We start from the raw sequence: 26492 nt of genomic DNA on the forward strand, positions 1-26492 counted from the left end.
TAAAAACTTAAATTTTAATTTTTTATTTTTTGAGAGTACTCATCTATCTAGTGATGTTTATGTCGTTCACATTATTTTAAATTGAAAATTTCCTTCCAAATAGATTATCTATCTTTCGAAGTACAAATAAACTATGCTCCCAAAGGAGCATAACATATGTGCTTTATTAAAAGTTAAAGCCATCTAAAATTTCGAATTACAATAATACCTTATGATTGTTAATGACTAAATTGCCCACTTTCTCTTGTTAAACATCTAAAAATTTGTATTTTACCATCTCCAATATTTTTTAAAATTAATTTATTAGAGAAAGTTAAGTTTTTAGATTTTGAAAATCTGAAATTTTCATTTTAATATCTCAATAATTCCTAATTTTAAAAATAAAAAATTAAAATTGAATTTTTGGATTTTAAAAGTCCAAAAGTTACATTTTTAGCATCACTGATCATTTTTGGATTTCAAAACTCTGAGATTAAATTTTCAAAATTTCATAATCCAAAAATTATAGAATTTCATATATTTCCTTAAAAGCAATTATTTTCTCGTAGACCTACCCTATCGTTTTTTTTCTTTTGTTTAGGGTGTGGTTTATGTGAGGCTGAGGCTCTTCACCATCACAGTACAGCGCGCTTTCAAATAGTGTCGAACGATGTAGTTTCAATACTGAAAATCTTTGTGATGGCCTGAAAATCATTTTCATTTCTAATTAATAAATTTAAACTTAAAAAAAAATAGTGTAGATCGAGCAGATCTATGAACACTCGAAAGTCTTGAAAATTAACATTCCAAAACTACATTACAAGATTTACCATTTCCATTACTTGAAATCTATTTTTTTGATATGTTTGTACATCTTCAAGGTGAGATGATCAATTTGACGAAGTTTGAGCATTAAAACAAACTCTTCTAATGAATTTTTGAAGTACGCCCTAATTTGATTGTTCAAAGCCTTGCACTTATATATATATATATATATATATATATATATATATATATATATATATATATATATATATATATATATATATATATATATGGGAAAGTATGGGATTGGTCGCTTTGCTCATAGGGTTCAGCTGCGCTCAACAAAACTGAATTAATTTTCCTAATCCGATGGCCACTATGCGATACCGCCAAATGAGGTGTGAAAAGTTTAAAAATTCGACAAAATCAGCATCGTACGAAAGGGCACTGACTAAGGTATGCTCTCTCTAAAGCGTCTCTCTCCTCTCGCTCTCCCTGTATAATCTCTCTCCTCTCGACCAAAAATGACCCAAATCTCTCTCCTCTGGCTTCTTTGAAACTTCTCTCTGCTCTCACTGCACAAAATGAAGCTCATCTCTTCTCTCTCTGCTCTCTTCTAAAGTTTCTCTCTCCCACACAAGGTATCTGCAGATCTCACACAAAGCATCCACAAATCTCGCGCAGAAGGGTTCCCCTGTCAAGGTATGGGTTCTCTCTCTCTCTTCTCTCTCTCTCTCTCTCTCTCTCTCTCTCTCTCTCTCTCTCTCTCTCTCTCTCTATCTCTCTCTCACACACACACACTCTCTCTCTCAGGTGCTTCTATTTCCATCTCTCCCTCTGGTTTTCACTTTCGAGTTACACCAAAACCCCCAAATCCCCAAATGTGGAAAACCCAATCTGAGCAAAAATTGATATAAAAAATTAAATGTCCCAAATACAAAGCAATTTTTGCTCAGATTTTGTGCTTGTTTCTTTAATATCCCAAAATACAGGGCAAAACCTTGGGGGCTTCTATTTACATCTCTCCCTCTGGTTTTCACTCCCCCAAATCCCCAAATGAGGAAAACCCAATCTGAGCAAAACTTGTTATAAATAAATCTAGGCAAAAAATATCCTAATTACAAAGCAATTTTACAACAATTTTTGCTCATATTTTGTGTTCATTTCTTGGATATCCCAAATACAAAGCAAAACATCGGGGGCTTCTATTTCCATCTCTCCCTCTAGTTTTCACTCTCCCAAATCCCTAAATGAGGAAAATCCAATTTGAGCAAAAATTGCTATAAATAAATATGGGAAAAAAATATCTCAAATACAAAGCAATTTTATACCAATTTTTGCTCAGATTTTGTATACAACTTATATGAGCTGATATAGTCTCTGACCTAAGGCAGCTTTTGAAGTTATTGACTCTTTGCTCGCATTTCTCAAAGAAGCCATTTATACTGTTTTTGGAGGAATTTCCTATGAACCTTTTGGTCGTACTTTACAATTTAAGAGAATTCTTCAACAAAATTTGTCATGGACATTCCATTATCATGTGAGAAGGTTTAAAACTTATTTGGATCCCTTTTCTTATTCGATTTGTTGTTGATTCTTGCATTGGTTGTTTAATGAAATGGAAATATTTGTTTAATGTTGGGCTAGTAAATTTTTATTATTATCACCATTTGCAAGAATTGATAGGTTTCTCTTTAACAATGAAATTAAAATGGGAAAAAGTTTGGGAAATTGATAGGTTTCTGTTTAACATTAAAATTAAAATGGGAAAATCCAATCTGAGCAAAAATTGCTATAAACAAAGCTGGCCCAAAAATGTCTCAAATATCGATTGTCTTAATTAGATCTTTCTCTCTTCCTTACTTGGTGAATTTTGATTTATCCTCTAGTTATATCACTTGGGGCATACATGCCTGCCAAGTTACTAGATTTCGGGGGGTTGCATGTAAGTAACACTTGATAATGCAATAGCAAGTTCAACATTGATGTGTGTCACACCCCAAGAATTTACAATACTGATATTCTTGAGATGTGACAGTCAAAACAAGGCAATTTTAGATATCTACCATGCATTGAATCAAAATCAAAACCCCTTTTTATTTAATTTTTTTTTTTTTTTTGAAATCTTAGGATTATTACATTAAACTTTGTTCATAACTAATATTAACATAAAGGTCTAAACATATATACATCTCTTGATAGGACAAATTTACAATGGCGAATTCTAACAAAGTAACAAAATGAAGGTTAAGCACAACTACAATATCTTCCCAAGTTGATCCTGACGAGCACTCAAAATGAAACCGCAGTTATCCTGAAAAAAATGTTTACCATAGTTTGATGTGTTTGGCTACTCAGTAAGTGATCATCATAATCCCAAAAATAATCATGGTTGAAAGATATCAATATTTTCAAAACGGAGATCTATTAACAGAAATGAATCAACAGTTTCACTTTCAAAAATGCATAATTAAGTATAATTCGAATAAATGAAATGCATATAACATTTTAACGGCAGTGCATAATTTAAAGGATTTCACAAAATACCCTACTGGCGTCCCAAGTAGGTCACCTATATACCCCATCAACGTCCTGATAGGTCCACTTAATCCCTATCAGCATCCCAGATAGGTCCACTTAATCCATGCAGGTCTACTTATACCTCACCGGAGTACCGAATAAGTCCACTTAATCCCTACCGGTGTACCGGATAGGTCCACTTATACCTCAATGGCGAACCGGATGAGTCCACTTGCATACTTAAAGTATTTCTAAATCTCTTTAAACATTTGAAAGCAACAATATCATGTACTCAACATTTCACTGCAATTATTAATATGAATTTCACTGAAACCATTAATAACAGTCACTTTCAATAACATATCAAAAATACCCAGTCAAATATTTTGGGCTCAAATTTAGAAAGGTAGCAGTTCGTAAAGACATTCTAGCATAATTGCCAATCTAGTATGTATAGAAAAACTCTTATAAAAATCCAAGAATACGGAACTATCACAATTTATGGGATGTCAATTCGCAAATAAACATTTCACAGACAATGCTATAATCAAATGCAAAAATATCAGTTTTCAAATAAAAAGGAAGTCATTTGCACATGAATTTTACAATGTCTAAATATTCAAAAATAGTAGAAAGAAATCTCACAATTTTACTAAAAGCAGAAATATCACATTTATTTCTACTAATTTTACAGTATCTAAAATTCTCTAATAATAAACAAGAAAAATAAATTTATTTCTAAGAATTTATAGCATTTAAAATTTCTAACATAGATAAAATATCACAATTTTATTAAAAAGATTATTTTTTGAGACAATGAGATCACTTACAATTGCTCATCAGATTTGATTCATCGGAACCATATATAGGTCTGGACCTTCAAAATGGTCTAAGAGATTTAAGGTTTAGAGTCCCTAAGCTTTACTTTGTACGGTTACTGCTCTCGCCTTTTTATTTTCTTTGGAGGAACTAAACCTTGTCGGATGGTCAAGTCCCTTGAAATTGCCGACTACATGGCAGAAGTAAAAATTATATAAGAGAAGGAAGACCTCATTACTATGCTGTTAAAAAGGGATGGTCGGAGAAGGACTACTCCAAGAGAAACATCAAAGCATGCTTTCCTATTATCCTCAGAACTCATACGTATATAAGGGATATAAGGGAGAACACTTTTTTTTTTTTCTAATGATATGCAATATTTAAAATTCCTAACAGTAAATAAAATTTCACAATTTTACTAAAAGTTTATTTTTTTCTTTCAAAATAATAAGATCACTTGCATATAAAATTTATCGTGCCTAAAATTCATGATAATCACCAGAAGTACTTATTTCATTTTATTTTTAAAAAGAACGGATTATTTTTCAAGATAATGAAGTCACTTACCTAAAATATTTGAGAAGGAGCTTCCAATAAAAATTCGGCTAGAGAGAGGAGCTCACTATGTTTGTAAGAGGGAGAGCGAGAGTGGAGTTCTGTAAGGCGAAGCCTTACCCTTCACCCTATTTAAATCTTTTAAAACGCCTCCACCTCATGTATGAGGTGTAGCACAAATGTCCGCCTTTAACACATGAAAACCACGTCCACTAAAGGACGTGGCCATGCAACAAAGCTCAAACCAAATGAAGGTAAAAGCTTTTGAAAGTAGTGATGGTCCCTAAGGACCATCATGCTCATATGGACCATCACGTATTAAAAGTTCCTTGTTTTTTTTTTGTTGAAATTTTAGGATTATTACAATATGTCTAAGGTTTAGCATTGATGTGTCCAATTCTCAAAGTTTGCATCACGTGCTAGGGCCTGGTGAAATTCCTAGGATAACTGATACCTATATATTATGTTTTGAGATATATAAAGCCCTATATCAACCTTTACTATTAGAATGCATACATAAAGTAGGTTTCTTTTTTTTTTTTTCTGATTTTGTGTACTATCTTTCATTATCTCTCATATTTCATTATATTGAGTTCGAGATTGAGTTTCCTTTTTAAGATAAGGTAATGAATCCATGTCATGCTAGTATTTTTTTTTATTTGTTCTTTCCTCTACTCTCTGATAAGGTATAATTTGCATATGTTCACTTCAACGGCTGATGCAATCCATAGTTGCAATAGAGTGAGAATAGGGCATTTGAGCTCATCTGATCACTTTAACTGAATGGATCTCGACAACCAATTCCCTCCAAGGATTTGTAAACGCAAACCAGGATGTGGTCAAATGCGTGTTTTTATATCAAAGACGCACGATAACTACAATAGGCTTTCTATAAATGCTCTAACTTGAAGGTTAATATTCTTTCATTAAGATAATGTAGAAGCATTTTGGTGTTTCATTGTAAGCATATATCTAACATACATTTATCTTATCTTGTTAACCACTAGAATGAGGTTGGATGCGGCTATCTAGAGTGGTGTGATAAAATTCTAGGTGAAGAAAGGAAGCCTGCAGTTAAAAGGTTCGTGTCTTAGAGGTCACATGCTTGTGCTGCTGATGGAGTAGGTGCATCTATGTTGAGAAAGAGAAGCGCAAATCTGTTGCTATGGTCCCTGAGAAAGCAGACGTTCAAATTTTTTTCTTATACGTGTAATTTTATTAATGACAATAATGTTTGCCCTCCTTTTATTTGTAAAAGGAACGTGTATATGTTTTATGGTATCTATATATTTATAATTGTATACACTTAATTTTTGGTGGTTTTGTGGTCTGAATGGTGAACACTTTACTTGCTTATACTACATCGTGAATGAATTGGTATACCTTTTGAGTTTTATAGTGCTCAAGAATCAGATATTCTTAAGTGCTTTGAATGGTGATAGCTGAATGAGTAGGTGTTATTTTTTTGTGGTTTTGGTGTTTGAATGGTGAAAGCTGAATGATTAGGTGTTAATTTTTTGAGTGTTATTCCTGAGTGCTTGTTTGGAGCAAGATTGTCATATTAAATATCCTAAAGCTTATTTAAAGCGATTGTATTGATGCTTCAATTTATTGTATTGTTTAAAGCTTGTTTATTGTATTGATGCTTCAACTGTGTTTACTTGAGTTTGCAGCAGTTAATTATATTGTAATATTATCATATGAAGTTATTTTCTTTTTTTAAAATGTTTGCCTTGATGTCTCAGGATTGTAGCTCGATTGGCATAGTGATGCCTAGTTGTCTTTTGATATTTTATTCTTCACCTGTTTGATGCATCTTTGGGTAGATTTGTGAGAATAAATGTGTCCGTTAATGATCTAATATGTTTTGATAGTTGGTGTATCGAGTTTCGAGAGGGTCTCATGGTGATTGAATTAGGGATTCTGTGCCTTATTTCTCTGCTAAAAAGAACCAAGTAAAAGATTTACTTGTGAGAATAAATGTGTCCGTTAATGATCTAATATGTTTTGAGAGTTGGTGTATTGAGTTTCGAGAGGGTCTCATGATGATTGAATTAGGGATTCTGTGCCTTATTTCTCTGCTAAAAAGAACCAAGTAAAAGATTTACTTGTTATTGCACCAAGTACATATATCGTTAATATCACATGTAGGTTCTAGTTCATCTATTTGTTATTTTAATTATGAAATCAGATTATATCATAATGTGCCTTTGCCTATAGTCAGATTAAACAATACGCCACCAGCCTAAAAAAGGTAGTAGACGCTTCAAATCACATTTAGATTTATCAACAATGACCGAGTTCATCATGCCATTGGCATGGCAAAACTTTCCATGTCAAGAAACGGAAGGAAAATGCCATTGGGCCTCATTACATTAAGCACTTAAAGGATTAAGAAAGCTAAGGAATGTTCCTTTTGTGCACTGTGACCTGTATATGCTTCTTGACAGCACTACCCCCTCTAATCGCAAGCTCAAGCTTTAAAGGTTTCATAATGCAATAGGAGTTTTAATCAAAACTTAGCTTTAGCCACACACTTGCACAACACCTCCACACTTAGTCCTATCTACATACATTGAGAGGATCCCAATCTACAGCATTGTATGCTAATCCAAATTGTCAAATTACATAGAAAACGGACTCTAACGAACTCAATCCTTTATTACAATTACTCATGATGTCAATGCCCCTTTCAAAATGTCTTCCGTAATAGAAGCTCCATTGCAATTGTGGTCCCCAACACTCCCTCGGTCTTATTTAGATAAAAGTCTTTACAGGCCCTCTAAGATCAGAGGCCTCATGGTGATTAAATTAAGAATTTTGTGCCTTATTTCTCTGCTGGTTTTGAAAATTGAATAAACTCAAACGAAAAAACTATTGAAAATTGAAAAAAAACAAAAACAAAAACAAAAAAATTGTTTTCAAAGGAAACCCAACCGGGTTTGTAAATGGAAAATATTATCAATAGAGAGAGAAAGAAGCCAAACCAGTGAATATCACATCTCAAAATATTAAACCTCAGATATCCATTGTCTTCAAAAAACAAAAACAAAAAAATTCCTGATATGGTTTTCTCTGAGCTGAACTTCATACCATGCATTATCACAAGCTGTAAACTAAAAAAAAATAAAGAGTAATGGGGTTTCTCTCTCTAGAGAATACTAAGAAAAATGGGTCTCTGCAACATAAGAGTGATAAGTGCGTCTTTCTCTATCTTTAGTAAAACTAAAGAACAGAAAACCATTGCATATAGAGAGAAAAGTACATACATGCTATAAAAAAAGCCATACACATTCTGGAATTCATCTCCATCCATATATGAAAGATAAGTATATACATGCTACAAGAAAAGCTTCAGCATTCAACACATTGGATATAGAGAGAGAAGCAATTAAAATCTTGGCATAAGCATTCAACATACCCATGGGAAGGAAGAGGAAAAAAAAAGACTTGACACCAATAGGTTCAGCCCCAAATTAACAACAATAAACTTCTCCTAAAAAGAAAAAAATTGGCCTCCAGGCCAATTTACACAATTTCGGGACTTCAATGTACATAGCCACCAAAAGATGCTAAAATTCTTAAATTGAGTTCTTTCAATCTACTTAAAGGTGCAAAAAACACAATTGCCTCATGTTTCCACTAATGGGTTATCCTTTAAAGCATCTACAACTCTCACTTTCTGCGGCACAAAATCAAGGAATTCATATCTTCTCGATTTCTGCTGCCATTTTATGAATCTGAAGTGTATGACGTGTTTTGTCCTTAGCGCTGTAAGAGGAAGATAAATTCATATGTTAGCATTTAAATTGAAGCTAATACAATTGTAAATCAAATACATCAACAATAATGAAAATAATACAATTGCAAATCAAATTAATGTAAAGGTGTGTAGTTGTATCTATTACAAAAGTACGAAGGGAAGTTTCTTTTGTCATGTCCACTTCCATTGCATACTGCGCATTTCCTTTTTTTCTGCTCCCAACCCTCAGACCGAGCTTCCATTCTTTTAGTGGCTGGTCGTCCCTTTGTCCGTGCTCGTGCAGGTTCAAGGGCATTACGGCAATGATTACTTCCACTTTGTGTGTTATTACAACTAGCAGAATTGACATCTTTATTGACATGGATCATGGCATTATCCTATGGACCTCTCTTGCACACGATCTTTTCATCAAACTGACGAATTCTATTTTTTATTATGGTCATTGAAAACTCATGGCCCTCTACACTTTGTGAAGCACGCTTGAGAAAGGATCGACTTGCCTGCATAATCTCATTATATCTAATGGAGCTTGGTAGTTCAGATGTTACTTGAATTTATTCCCCAATGTCATCAAGGAAAACTCCCTTCTTTGCATCCTTGGTCCAATGCTTCATTATATATTGTGGAGGGATTTCAAACACATCTTTCACCATAAAAATCTTCAGTACATGCCTACAAAGAAGGTCAATCCTCTCAAAGAAGTGATAAGAACAAGAAACGAAATTGTCATGGCAATTGAATTTCACTAAGTAGGATTTAGTTCCAGTCCTCAGGACTGCCACCTTAAAGGTTGCAACTTGATCATTGTCTTCAATTGTCGCCCTCGTAAAATTAAAAGCAATTAGCCACTTCTTCTCCAAATATCTTTAAAATCTTTGAGCATAGATTTTGGATGCATGTGTCTCAATGAAAGTGGTTGTTCGCAAGACTGGAGTAGTTTGAATATCTTTTAAGTCATTTTCCCTCTCTTTTCGCACTTTGTTATCTTTGACTTTTGCAACAACTTCTAATAATGTACGGAAGCTTGTTGTGGGTGTCAAGTACGCCTTAAAGTGTGTATATATTTGTTAGGTTAGCCACACACCTCCTAAAGGTATCTGAATAAGAAGGATGTATGCGCAAGACATGACACATTTTTTCTTTGATCTTTGTAAATATGTGCCACTTACAATAATGATGGTTACTTTGGTGAAGAACTTGGCTCACTGCTTATGAAATTGCATGATCTTGATCAGTGAGAATAACTTCTGATTGTCGTCTACCCATGGCTTCCAACAAGTTTTCAAATACCCATATAAATGATTCTATCTTCTCATCAAATATGAGTGCAAATCCAAAGAAAGTTGTATTGAAATGGTGATTTACACCAAGTATAGGCGCAAAGGCCATACCAAAGATATTTGTCTTGTATGTGGTATCAAAGGTAACCACATCAGAAAAGCACTGGTAGGGAACTCTAGATGTAGAATTGACCCGTAAGATACTGCAAATGCGATCTTCATCATCTAATCTTAATCTATAGAAAAAAGATAGGTTCGATTGATTCTCTTTATAGAGCCATTGCAAAATTAAATTGCCATCTTCTCCTTTAAGTTTCCTTCTAGCGTTTGCTATTTCATTTTGAATATCCTCTAAGTTTTCTTCTAGTGTTTGCTATTTCATGATTATGATCTGTAACAACGCTAGTCACTTTCCACTCGCCGTTTTCTTAACTACTTATGCACATCCTAACCTTGCACCCACACCTTAACTTAGGGTAAAGTTTTCCTCTTTTATTAGTTTTTTCTTGTTTAAACCTTTCCTTGGAGCAAACATAAACCCTATCGATCAGTTTACCTTTTTTAGTATGAGTACTTCCTCTGCGAATACCAAAACTTTTGGTGAATGCATAAGACTTAAAGAACTCATATGCATCATCCTCTGATCCAAACATCATTCCTACACATGGTTCTTCTATTTCTTAACGTTTGTTTGGTGAGTCACAACCACCATCAGAGATTTTATCAATGCTGCCTACATTTGGATATGTGGTAGATGCCACACAGACTGAATCTGTGGGATCCATCTCAGCTTTTTGACTTACCCAATGTGATGCTACAAACTACAAAAATACATGTATTTAAACTTTAATTATAAGAATACCAATGATATTTTTCTCAACCCAGCTTGGAAAAGAATTTATTACAATTATACTGAAATAAGGATTGTATACAATAAGACCATTTACCTTAAACAAAATCTAATAGCATGGGTGTATCACAAATTCAGTTGACTCCACTCATTTCAAGTTCCAAACATAATATATAAGCATCAATTATCCTTGGAATTTCACCAGGCCCTAGCACATGATGCAAACTTTGAGTGTTGGACATATCAATGCTAAACCTTAAACACATCAATGTTGAACCTGCTATTGCCCTATCAACTGTTACTTACAGGCAGCCCCCGAAATCTAGTAACTTGGCAGGCATGTATGGCCCAGGTAATATAACTAGAGGATGAATCAAAATTCACCAGGCAAGGAAGAGAAAAAGATCTAATTAAGAACAATCGATATGTGAAACATTTTTTGTCCAGATTTATTTATAGCAATTTTTGCTCAAATTGATTTTTCCCACTTTAATTTCAATGTTAAAGAGAAACCTATCAATTTTCCAAACTTTTTCCCATTTTAATTCCAATGTTAAAAAGAAACCTATCAATTCCTGCAAGTGGTGATAATAATAAAAAGCCCAACATTAAACAAATATTTCCATTTCATTAAACAACCAATGCAAGCATCAGCAACAAATTGGACAAGAAAGGAGATCCAAACAAGTTTTAAACCTTCTCACACGACAATGGAATGTCCATAATAAATTTTATTGAGGAATTCTCTGAATTTTAAAGTATGACCAAAAGGTTCATAGGAAGTTCCTTCAGAAATAGTAGAAATGGCTTCTTTGAGAATGGCTAGCAAATAGTCAATAACTTCAAAAGCTGCCTTAGCTTAGAGACTATATTAGCTCTTGTGAGTTGCATACAAAATCTGAGCAAAAATTGCTATATATTTGAGACATTTTTTGCCCTGATTTATTTATAGTAATTTTTGCTCAGATTGGATTTTCCTTATTGGGGGATTTGGGGGAGTGAAATCCAGAGGGAGGGATGGAAATAGAAGCCCCAAGGTTTTGCTCTATACTTGGGATATCCAAGAAATATGTATAAAATCTAAGCAAAAATTTCTATAAAATTGCTTTGTATTTGGGACATTTTTTGCTCAGCTTTTATTTATAGCAATGTTTGCTCAGATTGGGTTTTCCTCATTTGGGGATTTGGGGGAGTAAAAACCAGAGGGAGAGATGGAAATAGAATCCCCTAAGGTTTTGCTTTGTATTTGGGATATTGAAGAAACAAGCACAAAATCTGAGCAAAATTTACTGTAAAAGTTGCTTTGTATTTCGGACATTTTTTGCCCAGATTTTTTTATAGCAATTTTTGCTCAGATTGAGTTTTTCACATTTGGAGATTTAGGGGTTTTTGTGTAACTCGAGTGAAAACCAGAGGGAGAGATGAAAATAGAAGCACCCGAGAGAGAGAGAGAGAGAGAGAGAGAGAGAGAGAGAGAGAGAGAGAGAGAGAGAGAGAAGAGCCCATACCTTGATAGGGGGAACACTTTTGTGTGAGATTTGTGGATGCCTTGTGTGGGAGAGAGAAACTTTAGAAGAGAGCAGCGAGAGGAGAGATGCTCTTCATTTTGTGCAGTGAGAGGAGAGAGAAGTGTCAGAGCAGCTAAGGAGAGAATATACAGGGAGAGCGAGAGGAGAGAGATGCTTCAGAGGGAGCATACCTTTGTCAGTGCCCTTCATACGACTCTGATTTTATCGTATCTTTAAACTTTTCACACCTCATTTGGTGGTATCGCATCGTGGCCATCGGATTAGGAAAATTAAATTAGCGTCGTTGGGCACAACTGAACCGTATGAGCGAGGCGGCCAATCCCATACTTTTCATATATATATATATATATACTAAACAACTACTTTGTCTAGGTCTTTCTCATCCAAAAGCTTTTAAAATTATTGAAACAAATACCTTTGAGCTCGGTTATGGTGGAATCTTAAAACAAAGATTTCAACCAACTGAAAAGGAAAATAAAGGCTAATACATCCAACAACATAAATCAAAATAGATCTTCTCCTTATAATCAGGAGGCCAGTGAAAAGGCTAAAAGGCTAAATATTAAGCCCAGAACACCTTATATTGAAAAGCATCCACACCTATAATAGTCATTGAAAATAAGCACGCTCTAAAAGAGCCTAATCAGGTACTGATCTTTATCTTATAGATAATATGCATCCTGAAACAGGATACAGAATCTTATGAAAGAATATTGGCTATTCAAAATTTCAGATCTTAAATATCATCGTATATGAAGAATGCGGCTTTGATCCCCTGAAACATAAATATCTTGCAGGAACCCTAAAAATCAGGGCTTACAATTATTATGACTACATAAAAGCTTGGGATGTAGTCTTGCTATATCAAAATCCTCAAAGGACCCATAGTTGGTTTTTACAATTCCGACTAAGCACTAAAATAAGTGCATTTCCACAGTAGTTTAAAAGATGGATGTTGTACTGGGGACTACTCCAGGCATCTATCTAGAAAATCCAAGAGAATCATATAAGCTCTTTTAGGTCTCTAATAAAAGAATAAATCAAGTAGACATATGTATGCATTTTACAGTAATATATGAGATCCCTTGGATTTTAAGATAGGAATATATGATAACTCCTAATAATAATGAATGGGATTATCTCCCTTATTTAGAGAGGAGAGTTATGATAAAATGGTGGGATTCATTCGCAGATATTTATCTTCACCCACAAAATATAAAACTTGAAAAGCTTATACAAGGTAATCTTGAGACTCTTAATCCTAATAGGATTGATGAATATTTCAAGCTCTTAAAAGAGCATAATCCGAATTTATCAAATAAAGAACTTAAAAGACAATTATTATCAGCTCTAAATGAAGAAGAGCCAGATGATATGTCCTTGACCTCCTTAAAAGATAAGGAGGAAGACCATGCTGATGAAAATGAAGATGACTCCTATGGAGTCCTTACTCCTATCAGACGATAAGGCAAGAACAAAGGGCCGGCCACAGGAAGAGAATCTCCACTATAACATCATTTCATGTAGCCATTTACCCCTTGTCGGCCACCTGTCTATTACCGACATCTTTAATCACTGTAGCAACTTTTCCTGTAGCCACGTACTGGCCACATGTCTATCGTTGACACTTATGTTTCATCTCTCATGAAAAACCACATGAAGACCCAGCTGAAAGCATTTTTTTGGACCTCAAATAAAAAATTTGAAGTCCGACATCCCTCTATATAAAGGGAAGAACGCCTCATTCGAAGGCATTGGGTCTTGGAGAGTCTTCAGTCTTCGATTTTTGTTTTCAGTTTCAGCTTTGAGTCCTAATAATATCTCAAAGTGTGTAAAATTCATGTGTGATTGTTTTTGGAGTGAGGTACTGGTATACGTCCCGAAACAGTTGCGTTTGTTTGCTAGTTATTATCACTGCTTAATGTAAGTCATCTGCCAAACTGTAAATAGTACTGCGTGAAGTTTTCAGTTTTATTACTCTCTTATCAAGTCACATCAAACCACCACCGGTAACCAGTGTGTGTCGTCGTTGAATCACTTCACTATTATCAAATACAACAGAGGATCATGCTTGGAGCATACCATTAGATCACCCTTCACTTAACATTCATCACTTTGGTACTCAGGTTTTTCACATTGCCAGCACATAGAATTTCATTGTATAGCATTCATTATATGGTACTTCAGCTGTATAGCATTCATTATATGGTACTTCAGCACATGAATATTATATGGCACTCAATGATGAACATTCACACTGATGTCATAATACTCGCTACATAGTATGCACATTCACTATTTGGATATCACATAACATTCACTAAATAGTATTGACATCCCATTTGTGGTATTCACTGCATAGCATTCACATTCACTAATTGAGTATCACACAACATTTACTAAATAACATTCATACTTAAGCATGCACAATTTCTGGGAAGTTCTGTCAATAGTTACCTAATCCTTGTAAAATGGCCATAGCTTTCAATCTAAGGGTTTTTTTCATGAAAGTATTTGCATGAAATTTTAAGTGTTTGACCAAACCTTTCAGATGATGGTGATTTGGGTGAAAAAGGATCTCTTTTGGCCAGTCAAAAATTGGTGGCAACAGTGACATCAGTTCTGAGTTTCCATAATAGCTACCCACAGTGACATGTCATCGCATTTAATCGTGTAACTCTCAAAGTAGGAAGACTTTTGAAAAATGTTCAACATGTGATTTTAATCTTACTTATAATTCTTTAAAATGACTATGGTTTGGAGAAAATGGGAATCATGTGGTCATCTAAAATGCATGATAACAGAAACATCAATTCTGCAAGTTATTAAAACTGTCAACAATGACCTATTTACATAATTGAGAGTATAGCTTCTCATTCATGAATAATTTGAACATGGTTTTAACATGATGGACACACACACCATTCAAATGGCGGTGGTTTGAACAAATTTGGACACTTGTTGGTCATTCAAAAGTTTCGTCCAAGGTAGATGACAGTGGCTAGAATTCGTGTTGTCTGTTAACAGTGACATAGCCTTACATATTGAAGTATAAATCCTAACATGCGTAGAATATCATGATTTCATAAGAATAAAAGTTGTAATAGACACATACAACTTTCATTCAAGACCGATTTGAGCTCATTTGAACCCCATTTGGTCACTGAACAATTGGGTACAAAAGCACCTACAGTTCTTGGAATTTCATTTCCCCATTCCTTTCCTAAGTTTTTGACATGCATAAACATTCACAATCAACACCCCTCAAGCCACAGTTTGATACTCAGTCAAAATATACCCCACTTAAACTAAATTTACAGGGAGATTTAGCAAACATTTGCATCATTTACATAGGCTAAACAGTCATGAAGTCTAGCATACAGATTTACAAAACTTCAACCTTACTCTTAAACATCCAAACACTTATTTTTATTTTCTACTAATCCATACTTCAAATTTGAACACATCCATGATACATAACTTACAAATCTACTTACCTTAGAAGCTCAAAACTCCCAAACCCTTATCCTACAGTCCTCTTTAACTCTTCCAATGACTGCTCTAACAGTGAGCTAAGGGAGCCTCCCCCAAGCCTTCAACTTTCCTTATAGAGAGAAAAAAGATGAGAGAGTGTGGGTGGTAGTGGCGTGAGGGGCAAGAAGAGGGCTTAAATACTCCTCAGATGGAAGGTGGCCGCCTAAGGTTGAAAGATGGCGAGCCACTCCCATGCAGCTGGGCAAGTGGCAACATTGGCCATGCACGGCAGTGACGCAGCTGGTGCTATGCACATGACAATGCGCAGCCGGTGCTGCTCCAAACTTCACTCTCACGTGGCGTCGTTCTCTTATCATAAACTACTTTGGTCCTTCGCGCATGGTGCTGGTCCATCTTCTTGTGACGTTAGCACAATTCGCACGTGGTGTCAGCCTCCTAGATGTGCGCGGCGTTAGTCCCTTACGTACATGGTGTTAGTCCCCCTTATGTGAGTGACGTTAGTCCCTTACGCACATAGTGTAAGTCCCTTATGCATGCGGCATTAGGGTCCCTTATGCGGGCGGCGTTAGTCCCTTACGGGCACAGCGTTAGCCTCCCTTATGCACGCGATGTTAGTCCCTTATGTGCGTAGTGTTAGTCCCTTACCTTTGTTCACGCATGGCGCTGCCTCACTCTTACCCTTTCAAATAGCATTACCCCTCTTCGCTATATAGCCGACGATTCTTCATTCTCCCCACCGTGCAGGTGACTTAGAGAAAATCTTAGGTCATTACATCACCCCCTCCCCCCCTCTTAAAATATATTGTTTCCTCAAAATCATTTTTTGAATAACTTGGGGTATTTACTTTGAATTTCATCTGCTCGTTGCCAAGTGGACTCTCTTGGTGAATGGTGTTACCACAAAATACGAACCAGGGGGATTTCTTTGTTACAAAATATCTGTACCCTCCGATCCAAAATCTCTATTGGTTGTTCAACGTAGGACATGTTTTCTTGGATTGGGATTGGTTCATATCTTATAACATGGGACGGGTTAGGCAGATATTTCCTTAACAAGGACACATTGAAAACATCATGAATGTTTGCCAGCTCAGGCGGTAGGGGAAGTCAATAGGCCATATTCCCAACTCTTCCTAGTATCTCAAAAGGCCCAATGAAACGTGGGCTCAATTTCCCTTTCTTGCCTAATCTCATAAGGCCCTTCGCTGGCGACTCCTTCAAGAAAACCCGGTCGCCCACTTCAAACTTTATGTCACTTCTTCTGTTATCGACATAGCTCTTTTTTCGACTCTGTGCTGTCTTGAGTCTTTCCCTGCTCAGAGCAATCTTTTCTGAGGTCTCTTGAATAACCTTTGGTCCTAAAAGTCTTCCGTCACCGACTTCCTTCCAACATATAGGGGATCGAATTTCCTCCCATATAGGACCTTAAAAGGCGCTATTTGAATGCTGGCTCAGAAGCTGTTATTATAAGCGAACTCTATTAGGGGTAAGTGGTTATCCCAGCTTCCTTTAAAATCGGTTACACAAGCTCGCAACATATCTTCTAGAGTTTGGATGGTTCGTTTTGATTGTTCGTCGGTTTGGGGATGGAAAGCAGTACTAAAAGTAAGTCTTATCCTCAAAGCTGACTGTAAACTAGGTCAAAACCTTGAAGTGAACCTAGTCTCCCTGTCAGACACTATGCTGGCCGGTACACCATGCAACTTGACTATCTCCTTAATGTATACTTGGGCCAGTTTACTTAGGGTATAAGTGGTACAGATTGGCAGAAAAAAGTGAGCTTTGGTCAATCGGTCCACAATGACCCAAATGCTATTCTGCCCGTTATTCATCTTAGGTAAACCCGAGATAAAATCCATGGTAATATGCTCCCATTTCCATTCGGGCACGGGCCAGGGCTGTAATAATCCGATAAGCCGCTGGTGCTTTGCTTTTTCCTGTTGGAACGTCAAACACCTAGAAACGAATAGTACTCCTGGGATGAATACAAGGTTCTTTTCAGGTCTTGATACATCTTAGTACTCTCGGGATGAATAGAATAATGGAAGTGATGTGCTTCCTCTAAAGTAGTTCTTTTTATATCCTCATTCATTGGAACACAAACCCGATTTTTGAATCTTAACAACCCATCACCTCTCATAGAGAAATCGTCTTTCTTCCCGAAATCCACCTCTTCCTGAATTTTCAGAAGCTGAGGATCCTTTTCTTGTGCCGAGCAAATTTGTTGAAGGAGTTGAGATTCTACCCTTATAGCAACAACCATTCTTATTTCATTACCTATAGGTAAGGTTGGACGCTAATTTACCACATCTTCCAACATCTTCATCTCTTGAACCATCAAATACGTTATCGACACAACGGGTATTCTGCTCAGAGCATCGGCTACGACATTAGACTTGCCCGGATGGTATTCAATGGAACAATTGTAGTCATTTAATAGATCCATCCATCTTCTTTGTCTCATATTTAATTCCTTCTGAGAGAATAGATATTTGAGGCTCTTGTGATCGGTAAACATCTTAAATTGGGTCTCGTAGAGATAGTGCCTCTAGATTTTTATGGAGAAAACCACAACCGCAAGATCAAAATCATGGGTTGGATAATTTTGCTTGTACGACTTTAATTGTTTGGAGGCATAAGCAATGACCTTTCCCCTTTGCATGAGTACACCCTCGAGTCCTTCATGGGACGTGTCGGTATAGATTACAAAGTCCTCATTCCCTTCAGGTAAAGTTAGAATCGGAGCTGTGGTCAATCTTTTCTTCAATTCTTGAAATCGGCCAACCATATTTATTTTACATTCTTCTGAGTCAAGTGAGTCAGATGAAGTTCTATCTTCGAGAACCCTTCCACAAATCACTGATAGTATCCTACCAACCCTAGAAAACTTCAGATCTCAATTATGTTTGTCGGTCTTCCCCATTTAAGCACAACTTCAATCTTAGAAGGGTCGACTGCGATCCCTTCCTTAGAAATTGTATGCCCCAGGAAGGTAACATTGGGAAGCCAGAATTCACTCTTACTCAACTTGGCATGCAATTTTTCTAACTTTAGGGTTTGGATGACCATTCTCAAGTGTTGTTCATGTTCTTCTGAATTTTTTGAATACACCAAATGTCATCAATAACACTACGATAAAATTATCCAGAAAAGGTCGGAACACTTTATTCATTAAGTCCATGAAGGCAGCCGGGGCATTAGTTAAACCAAACAGCATAACCAGAAACTCATAATGACCATAATGAGATCTAAATGCGGTTTGGGGAATATCTTCTTCCTTGACCCACAATTGGTGATAACCTGATCGAAGATCGATCTTTGAGAATATTTGGGCCCCTTATAACTAGACAAAAAGATCATCAATTCTGGGCAAGGGGTATTTGTTCTTTACCGTAACCCTATTCAATTGCCTATGGTTGATACAAAGCCTCAAGGACCCATCTTTCTTTTTCACATACAAGACTGGCGCACCCCAGAGCGACACACTTGGTCGGATGAACCCCTTATCCAAGAGTTCCTTTAATTCATTCAATTCAGGACTTTAGAGATAGGAATAGTATCAGGGGCTACGTCTATTTCAAATTATATCAAAGAGGCCAATTCCTCAGGGAACACTTCTGGGTATTCTCGTACCATTGGAATGTCTTCCAACTTAGATTGGGCACCCCGATTGTCTACTACATAAGCGAAAAACCCCATACATTTCTTAGCTAGCAGGCGGGAAGCCTGAAGGGCCGAAATAAGGTATAAAGGGGAAACATTCGGAATGCCCACAAAATGCAAGTCAGGTTGATTAGAGCGCCTAAAGGTCACAACCTTATTATGACAGTTAACAGTAGCCTGATGAGTAGATAACCAATCCATACCCAGAATAACATCAAAATCTTGAATATTTAGGAATATTAAGTTTGCAGGCAAGACATATCCCTCTACCACAACTTCACACAATATAAATGCCTTATCAGTTCAATAGGGTCTCCCACCTGTGTATGCACTATCATAGTATAATTAAGGCATGAAGGCTTAACATTTAGATGACATGTAAAATGCAGTGCAACAAAAGAATGAAAATAACGAAGGTCAATCAAAATCCTTGCTTCTTTACCACAAACAAAAGGCATACCTCTTAACACCAAGGTAGATGCCTTGGCCTCCTGCTTCATTAATGCAAACACTTAACCATGAGCTTTGGTCGGTTCTCCGGCTGTACCATGGGGCAGTCTCAGATCAAGTGGCCAGGCTTTCCACACTTAAGGCACTTGTTCAGTTTCTTGTAGCATTCAGCCTCTGTATGATTTCCCATTCCACAATATGTACACATCGGGCGTCAATTATCCCCTCTATTGCCCTATAAGGTTCTCTGAGTCCTCGTATTACTAGGGTAGGGTCTTTCTCTAAAATCTCTCTTTACGGGTGGCCAAACCGACTTCCCAAAATTCCCTGATTGAGCCGGTCTCACCTTTCCCTCCTTTCTTGAGTGATAATCTTCATAATCTCCTTCAATTTCATCGCCAGGTCCACCAGAGGGGCATATGACACAAGATTGCCCGCTAACACCCTCCCCCCTAATGCTAGGCCGGAGCCGCCTTTTGAATTTAGTGGCCTTCCGTGTCTCTGTGTTGATAATGTGAGGGGCATAATGGGAAAGTTCTGCAAACTTGGCAGTGTACTGCTTGACTGTCAACCTCCCCTGTTGAAGTTCGATAAAATCAACTTCTTTCCTTTACTTGACAGACTCAGGAAAGTAATTTTCATCAAATGCCACCAGGAAGTTATCCCACATGGCTTCAGTCCCTGATTCCCTCCATGACTGTTTTACTAGATTCCACCAGTGTTCAGCCTCCCCTTCTAACATGAAGGTGCCTAGTCTAACCTTTTGCTCCTCCATACACTGCAGTACCTCAAAAATCTTCTCCATCGGCCTCTTCCATTTCTCGGCTTTTTCTATGCCACCATGCCTTGAGAATACAGGAGGCACCAACCTCTTGAATCTTTTGATCATCTCGTTGTCTGTTAGGTTAGAGGTAGAGGTGGATGGGGCCTACATATTTTCCTTTATGATATGGGTCATGGCCCCAAGAGTCCTAAAGAATTCTCCAAAGGCTTCTCTGTTCTTATTGTTGGAGCTCACGTTATTAGCACGAGTCCTAGTCATCTCCCCTTCAACCTAGCACATAAGCACTTAATTACTAATCCATCAAAAACTTCCCTAAGGACAGTTCTAAGACTTCCTAGGCCAAGAATCCTATCCCAGTTGCTCTGATATCATAACTGCCACGACCCTGCCCTTAACCCCTATCGTCCCAAACTGGAGGATGACAAAGTGTCGGATCACGACAGGAGGTCGCGTACGTCACTCAGGTGGGAGTGGCATCAACACTTGTTATAAATGCGAAATCAAAGCAAACCATGAAAGTAAAGAGACTCTAACATAAGCTAAAAGGAAAACTAAGATTTATGTCATTACATAAACATCTTGAAGTAGTACATTAGTTCAAGGCACAGAAGGCCCAAATTACAAAAATACATAGTTCCAAAAGAACAACCAAGAACATTGCCTAAGGCTAATAAACACATACAAGCAAAGATCCTTTCGACCAACACGAATCTTCCTCAACAGATCGACCACCCCACCGGTAGCTCTTGACTTGCAGCTTCTACTCTACAGGGATGGAAAAGAAGAGGAATGAGCTATAAAGGCCAGTAAGAGGATCTAAAAGTTATGCATTTTTAACATATGTATTCTGGCATTATAAAGAATTCTTTTACCTATAAGCAAGCATAATGGAAAAAGTATCCTGCTAGCAATCTATCCAATACATTCATCACAGATGGCATATCGCATCTCATGCTTATCATAAAACCAATATTACTAGCAGCATTCACAGTCACACATTCACTTGGTAACCACTCACTGCTTAGATTCACCTACTTCCAAAGTAAAAGCCCTATTCATCAGGCCAAGCCAATCCCATTGTTTAGGGCTCCTACCATTGCTCGGGAGAGAGGGCAACGACAATGAGTGTCTCATTCAGTAATGCCCTCGCACTCACACATAGTCCCCAGCGCGCTTTGGGGCTTTTGATAGGAACTTACCTTGTAAGCCACGGTTAACTATCACTTCTTATAATACACTAAATTTCGGGGGGGGGGGGGGGGGGGGGGGGGCAACCCACCCATTACACTTTCCACTTAACTCCTCTCCTACTATACAGGGAGTTAGGAAACATTGCCAGCATTACTCTCTTATGAAGTCACATCATACCACCACGGGTAACCCGTGCGTGGCGTCATTGAATCACTTCACTATTATCAAACACAATATAGGGTCATGCTTGGAGCATTCCATCAAATCACTCTTGACTTAACATTCATCACTTTAGTACTCAGGCTTTTCACATTGCCAGCACATAGAATTTCATTGTATAGCATTCATTATATGGCATTTCAGCACATGAATATTACATGGCACTCACTGATTAACATTCACATTCATGTCATGATACTCGCTACATAGTATACACATTCACTATTTGGATATCACATAACATTCACTGAATCACATTCACATCCCTTTCATGGCATTCACTACATAGTATTCACATTCACTAATTGAGTATCACTCAACATTTACTAAATAACATTCGTACTTAAGCATGTACAATTTCTGGGAAGTTCTATCAATAATGACCTAATCCCCGTAAAATGGGCGTAGCTTTCAATCTAAGGGTTTTTTTCACGGAAGTCTTTGCATGCAATTTTAAGTGTTCCCCTAAACCTTTCAAATGGTGGTGATTTGAAAGAAAAGGATCTCTTTTGGTCAGTCAAAAATTGGTGGCAACAGTGACATTAGTTCTGAGTTTCCATAATAGCTACCCACAGTGACATGTCTTCGCATTTAATATTGTAACTCTCAAATTAGGAAGAATTTCGAAAAGTGTTCAACATATGATTTCAAGCTTACCTATAATTCTTAAAAATGACTGTGGTTTGGGAGAAAATGGGCATCATTTGGTCATCTAAAATGCACGACAAAAGAAACATCAATTCTGTAATTTATTAAAATTGTCCACAGTGACTTATTTACATAATTGAGAGTAGAGCTTCTCATTCATGAAGAATTTGAACATAGTTTTAACATGATGGACACACACTGTGCAAATGGTGGTGGTTTGAACGAATTTGGACCCTTGTTGGTTGTTCAAAAGTTTGGTGCAACGTAGATGACAGTGGCTAGAATACCTCTTGTCTGTTAGCAATGAGATAGTCTTACATATTAAAGTATAAATCCTAACATGTGCAAAATATCATGATTTCACAAGAATAGAAGTTGCAGTTGACACATACATCTTTCATTCAAGACTGATTTGAACTCATTTGGACCCCGTTCGGTCACTAAACAATTGGGTACAAAAACACCTACAGTCCTTGGAATTCCATTTCCCTATTCCTTTCCCATGCTTTTCTTACATGCACATGCATAAACATTCACAATCAACACCCCTCAAACCATAGTTTGATACTCAGTCAAAATATACCCCTCTTAAACTAAATTTGTAGAGAGATTTAACAAACATTTGCATCATTTACATAGGCTATAAAGTCATGAAGTCTAGCACACAGATTTATGAAACTTCAACCTTACTCTTAAACATCCAAACACTTGTTTTTATTTTCTACTAATCCATACTTCAAATTTGAACACATCCATGATGCACAACTTACAAACCCACTTACCTTAGATGCTCAAAACTCCCAAACGCTTCTCCTCTAGTCCTCTTTAACTCTTCCACTGGTTGCTCTAACAATGAGCTAAGGGAGCGTCCCCCAAGCCTTCAACTTACCTTAGAGAGAGAGAGAAAGGATGAGAGAGTGTGGGTGGTAGTGGCATGAGGGGAAAGAAGAGGGTTTAAATACTCCTCAGATGGCAGGTGGCAGCCCATGGCTGACATGTGCTGAGCCACTCCCATGCAGCTGGGCAAGTGGCAACACTGGCCATGCACAGCAGTGATGCAGCCGACACAACGCAAGCGGAGATGCGCAGTCGGCGCTGCTCCAAACTTCACTCTCACGCGACGTCTCTCTCTTGTCACAAACGGTGTTGGTCCTTTGCGCACGGCGCTTGTCCATCTTCACAAGGCATTAGCCCAGTTTGCACACGGCATCAGCCTCCTAGACACATGCGGCATTAATCCCTTACGTGCATGGCATTAGTCCCCCTTATGCGCGCGACGTTAGTCCTTATGCGCACTGGGTTTATGGGACCAGTGGAATCCCAGAGAATTGGAGGATGGGTGGTTATCTAGGGTATTTGGGCAAGGAAGGAGCCCATGAAGCTGGAGAATGGGTAAATTGTTTGAAGTATTCGGGTGAAGGAGAAGTGAAGGATCAGGAGACTTCAAAATACCTAACTTCTGAGGTGGAGGTTGTAGTGTTTTCCCTGACTTAGGCTCATTTGCCTCGTGCTGAGTGAGCTTTGCACCATGTGGCAAGCTTCCTGAGAGTGGAAGCTCTGCCCCATTGATTCTCTCAGCCCCTACTCAAAGTCAGGCTCAAGAGACCATTGGGGTTTCTTTGAATTTGACTTCTTGTGCGTCTTGGTAGAAGATGGCTCTGCCTCGGCACGAGCTGCCAGGGTGTCAGCAACTATTAAGAATCCAGTCGCTTGGGTTAGTGTCTTTTTCAGCCGCCTCTGGTGCGTCGTGCTTATATTGTTCCTTCAAGTTCTCTGTCAAGAGCCTCGAAGTCTGGACATTTCAATGTTGTGCCTGCAGGAGACATAGAAGAGGAAGGGTAAGAAGATGAAGAAGAAGAGGAAGGAGGAGAAGGGTTAGTAGGTGAGGGACTTTTATGGTCGTTCCACTCATTGGACCGATCTGGGTAGCTTTTTACGTCATCACCAGTATTGGATCTGTGCAGGGAGTCTTTTAGGTCTTTCCCCTGCTTAGACCATTGTAGAGTGCTTTTAACATCATCACCCTCATTGGATGTGCCCCGAGTAAGAGATGGTTCAAGGGTATCCTCTTGATGAGACGAAAGAAAAAGGTCGATAGCGACTGAGATGAAGTCTCTTAAAGTCGGCAAGGGAGGAAGAGGCCTGAGAAATTTTGGCTCGACCAGTGGCTGAGGAACCTTGTTCTTTCAACGAGCAGCCCTCGGTGCTTGTCTTCTTCTAGTCACCTTCAGAGGTACTTGGTTCGTCTTGTTAGGTTTATGAACAGCCTTAGCTTGACGAATCGATTCTCGCTTTAAAGACTTGAGCCTGCTCTGCTCCTAATGAACTTTCCATGGCTGTGAAGTTGAGGGTTCAGTGGGATCAAAGGCATCCCTTTCTTACGTTGAAATGTCCTCCTAGATGGGCTTAATGGGTGTTGGGTGTAAGCGATGTAACATTTTTGGACTTTTTTCGCAACTACAGCTTCGAACCCATAACATTTATTTAGCTCATGGCCCCATATCTGATGGTATGGGCACCAATGATTCTCAATCCCCTGAGAAAAGCACTTGGGTTGCCTCACCAGTTTAGGAATGACAAGTCCTTATTAGAGTATCGCCTTAACCAGGGATAGAAGAAGTTTCGAATTATCATTTCCCGGGTCTTGGGTCAGGGAGTCCTCTTGTACCAGTGGAGGACAGACTTGGGGATCCCTGTCTGGAACGTCAGCAACTTGTTGGCCTCTCTGCATTTTCTTCGCTAATAGCTTGTGGAAGTCAGAGCATTCGCTCAGGTCATGCCCCCATATCTGATGATATGGACACCAAAGACCCTCGACTCTTTGAGCCTGGTGCTTGGGTTGTCTTTGTAGTTTTGGCGTGACGAGGCCTTCTTGAAGCATCATGGCAAACAAGGCGCAAAAGATGTTGGGTGCCTCAACTTCCTCCTGAACTGTCACTGTGTGGGATGCTTTTGCTGCCCCGAATGCTTTCTTGAGTTCTTTGAGCTTGATTTGACCCTTCTGGATCAGAGCCTTTATGAGGTCCTTAATTGTGTAGCATTCTTCTGTGGAATGGTTTACCATTCGATGATAAGCATAATATCGTGTGTGTGTATTGAGACCAGCTTGATCAGGAAACTTGATCTCGGGTAGCTCCATCATGTTTTGTTCCAACAATAGTTAGAGCAGTGCGGAAACCCATTCCTTTTCAAATGGATAAACCTTATTCTGATGTCTGGTCCAATAGTCATATCGATTAAGGTTTGCAGGTGGGAGTACCTGGTTGTATGACGATTGCTGTTTGCCTATGTGAGGTGTAGTCTTTGCTGTGCCTACCCCTTTGGAGAGGTCCAATGTCTGAGAGGCAGCCTTCTTTGGATCACTGATAGTAACAACTACACTGATTACCCCTTTTTGTTGGTTGCCCCGGACGTTGGTCCAAGAACTAACATTGCCCCGGTTGTTTCCCAAGCTTGAAGAATGTTGTGATGACCCACCATGGTGGCATGACAGACTCTTTATGTGAACTGACTTAGAGATCAGCTCGACATGGAGGTCGGATTGGAGGCCTCAACATGTAGAGCAATCTTAGGATGCATGTTTCGCACACAAGTTTGAACTGCTTCCTTCTCAGGCATGAGATTGGGATGGCGAGCGGCCAAATCTATCCACCTTGCTATGAATTGATCAACAGGTTCATCTGGTTCCTGGGTCAAGGTGAGAATTTCGATGGTTTGGACCTCTCTCTCGACCTCATAGAAAAGCTGATGGAATAGTTTCTCCATTTCCTCCCAAGTATGCACTGAATTTGGGGGGAGCCGAGCATACCACTGAAAGGCTGAGCCGTCGGGGGGTTTCAATGAACTGACGGAGGAGGAGTATCCCATCAGCTGTCATCTCTCGACATGCCACTTGGAAGTGGGTGATATGCTAATGCGGGGATGTAATACCATTGAACAGGGGAAACTTCCCCTTCTTGTAGTATGAGGGAAATGACACCTG

This window comes from Amborella trichopoda, chromosome 1 (genome assembly GCF_054954075.1).
Source record: "Amborella trichopoda isolate Santa Cruz 75 chromosome 1, AtrichopodaSantaCruz75HAP2 v2.0, whole genome shotgun sequence".
NCBI lineage: Eukaryota > Viridiplantae > Streptophyta > Magnoliopsida > Amborellales > Amborellaceae > Amborella > Amborella trichopoda.